Below are 4,214 nucleotides of genomic sequence, written 5' to 3'. Positions count from 1 at the left end.
TTATGTGGTGTTTTTCCTTATATGCAGCTGTCATTTCTAATCAAAGGATTTCTTGCCTAGATTTTATTCAAAACCATAAGATGGAATTTATAAGAAAGGTCAAATAGTAATGACTAAATACATCTGTCTGTGGAAACAATATTTCCTGAATGTAAATGACAACTTCTGGAAATAATTCAGGCCTTCATAGGAATAGTGGATATATTATGATTATTTTTAACACAAATTTCTCCAATTGTACCACTTTCTCTATTTAACTCTTGCATTTTCTTAAAAATTTTTTTTCTTGCAATAATAATTAAATCTGTGTTAGCAACTTAGGATGCTTTGTGAAAATCAAATACTGCATTGAACAATTTGGGAACAATATCACTGGAAATCTAAGAGTGGTAGGTGCATGGATAAAGATAATATGATGGTAACTATGTTGATTTTAGTGGCCATGGTGATGGTGAAGATAGTAAAAATGTCCCCTCTACTGTACACTGGTCACTCATGCAAATCACATTTTAATTATCCCATATAAATTATCCTATTCAATGTTGTAATAACTCCTGTTTTTTTCAGATTTATTGAGGTATAATTGACATAAATTCTATATATTTAAGGTGTACAACTTCATTTAAGATATTTACATATTAAAATTATTACTATAAACTAATTAGCATTTCCACCAATTCATTTACTTTTGTGTGTGTCTGTGTGTGTGTGTATGACAATAGTACCAACTGGTGAGATCTAATCTAACAGAAAATTTCAAATATACAACGTTGTTAACTGTATATAAGTTGCTGTAAAATAGAACTACAGAACTTATTCAACATGTATAATGGAAACCGTAGCATCTGACCCACATCTTCCCATTTTTCCCTCCATTTACCCACAACTCCCACCATTCTAATCCCTACTTCTAAACGTTGACTATTTTAGATTCCGCACACAATTGTAATTATGAAGTGTTTGTCTTTCTGTGTCTGGTTTATCTCACCTAGCTTAATGTCCTCCAGGTTCATCCATGTTGCTGTTGTTGTATAATATACATATTACACAATTCATTTACCATTTGTCAATGGACATTTCCAGATCTGCTACTAAATCACATTATAGTTTTAAATAATTATTTTCTTATCACTTGGAATCCAAATTTCATCTTTATAATAATGAACCTATATTTGAAAAATATGTTTATTCTGTAAATATGTGAATCACTAATGTGAGATGTTTTTCAAATTTTCATTGCAGTTGAATAGAAACATGGGAAACAGGAAAAATAATACATGCACAATAATTAATGCTTAATAAGTGTTATTAAACTAAAATAAAAATGGTAATATGCAATTTATTTCAAACTGGACATTAATTAGATATTTTTTCTCATTACAATATAGGAATGAGCTGAATATATACATTTACAACCTGATTTATAGAGGAGATAATACAGAGGAAAGTATTTCTCTGGGACCAAAATCACCTAGGGACACTTTGGTATTGGGAGAAGACATGGATTAGAATTCATTTAGAGGATCTGGGAGTGATGTGTGTATTCTCTACCCCATTGGGTAAAGTCGTATTGCTGCAGGGAGCAAGTGAAAATATGATTAAGACTCCAAATAAGAGGAAACAAGAAATATCTTGAACAAAACATAAGCATTAAACCAATTTATTTAGGCATAAAGGAACTTATATACATTCTTGACTCTCTTTCATCTATAGTAAATTTTTAATCAGTAGCTTTTATATTTTTTAATGTTTTTTAGTTTTGAGCAATTAAACATAACAACTTTTTGAATTGTTACCTAAAAAATTTTAGTGATAAGATAGGATTAATTTTAAATAATAATTTAATATATAAATACCTGCATCAATATATGTAACATCTAAATTAAGGCAGAAAATCCAAAGAATTCACTTAAATCTCTGAAACTTGATTTATCATTTGCACATATCCATAGCCATATTGATGGTTGTATCAACCTCAAGAGCCACTGGTCAGGATTAAAGACCTATTTATTCCTGGCACAAATCTTAACACATGTCAGGTTCCACCCAGTGGAGATGGTTAATGAAAGTGTATAGTTCTATCTTCTCTACCATGGATGGACTTTGTTCAGGTTCAAGGCTTAGTTATCCAANNCAATAACAAACTCTTTCCCTTTTTCTCCACTATATATTGTCAGGAATGCTGATGCCAAACCCAAAAGTTCTACTGAAGTTTAAAAGACTGAGTCAAGTGCAAATCTTTTGCAAATAGTGTGTAAATAGATTAGTGATCATTATATCATTGGGAAAAATAAAAATAAAAGGGAATTAATCTATTTTACATAAAAAATATAGTTCTTTCTTTAGACCTTGAAACAGATATTCAATAACTATGGTGGCTTCCCTGTCAGACGCAATACTTCTTTAGCTGATATCACATGGTAAGTTATTTTTTTTAAAAAAAGATCTTATTTATTTAGAGTGAGAGCACAAACAGGGGGAGAGGCAGAGGGAGAGCAAGAATCTCAAGCAGACTCCTCACACTGTGTGCGGGGTCGATGTGGGGCTCAACCTCATGAACCTGAGATCGTGACCTGAGCCAAAATTAAGTGGCCAACACTTAACTGATTGAACCACCCAGGTGCCCCAATGGCAAGTTATTTAACATATAAGAGTAGAGGAATATAGATAATTAAAACAATGCTGCATAGCAGTCATGTGACGTGACATCAAAGAACAAATGTGATTTACCATTCATGATTTCTGTTCTGCGTTGTTTTTCTCATGACTAAATGGAAATCAAACTAACTACTTCATGGAATTTTTGTCATAGCTAGCCCTGTATAAAATACAAATGGTAGACATAGTAACAATGTTGATTCCCTTGGTAACTACAAATATTACATGTTTAATCTTGTTGGTAATTGAAATTACTAATACAGATTATATCCTATGATATCAGTCTAATATGCTGGGCTCATACTTATCCAAATGCCAATTTACAATGAAACTAACTTTCCCAGATTTTCCTTTGCAAGATGACAGTGACCACAAAATAATTTAAAATCAATTTCTTCATACATATCTAGGACTCTGCTGAAGGTATTTCATAATGGATTTGGAGATTCACATCTGCAATAATTTCAGCACATGTAAATTAGTAACTGAAATAACTTTTATATCACTTAACTATTTTACTCAAATTATGCTTGGACACGACATCAACAAACCACAGATTAAAATGATTCTCCCATTACCCATTCCTCTTGATGCCCAAGGCAAATATTTCAAATCATTTTATAATTTTTTCCAATGCTTCCTCAAAAATTTAAATAATATGTGTATGTTCTAATACTTGATTCCTAAATCTCAAATCAATATCATGATTTGTAACAGACCATTGTGAGTAAAGTGTCACTCCCTCCTTACAGCATCAACCTTTTCCTCCTCCCTGCCCCCCATTATCTCAACATAGTTACATCCCACTTTATGTTTGGGAATATGCATTGATGACATTCTGCCATCTTCTAGATATTATAGTTTGCATATAAAATATATAACAGTATTGTGAAATACAATGCTATTTTATATAAATTACTGCATATATTTCTTCTCATATTACCATAATTTCTCTCAAGAAGATTTTAAGATATTTATCTAGCTGATATTGAGAGTTATCAAAAAATTGTTTTGAAGAAGATATTTAGCATTTTCAAGAAAGTACCATTTAATAGACGATTTCTCATTTATTTTTCTGTGTTCTTGGCATCCTCATTGAACATTGCAGCTCATATATAATGGTTCTGGCAGAAAAAAAGGTTTTGTATAATAATATTCACTTCAAAATAAATAAATATTTTGCCCAAAATAAATCAATGTCATATGGATTTACAGGAATGCCTATAAGTATATAATGGATCACCTTATATTATTCCTCTCATTCTCTTATCTTTTCTAAATGTCAAATTTTGTGATTTGGTGTTGCTTTTTGTAGATTTTCATCAATTTATCTTTTGAAATTTTCGTTAAATTTATTATATTAATTTCTATCCTTTTTTTCCAGTTTTTTATTGTTTTTGGCACTTTGTTTTATATAACACATGGCATTTGTGCTTCAGATTTAACAACTTCTCATATTTCTCTGAAGACATCAGATTTTTTGTAAAGCTTTCTTACTTTTAGCTCAATCATTTTTAACTCAGTGTGTGTGTGTGTGTGTGTGTGTGTGTGTGTGT

This window comes from Ursus maritimus, unplaced genomic scaffold (assembly GCF_017311325.1).
Source record: "Ursus maritimus isolate PB19 unplaced genomic scaffold, ASM1731132v1 scaffold_5, whole genome shotgun sequence".
Lineage (NCBI taxonomy): Eukaryota > Metazoa > Chordata > Mammalia > Carnivora > Ursidae > Ursus > Ursus maritimus.
Note: the sequence above shows the minus strand (reverse complement) of the source record.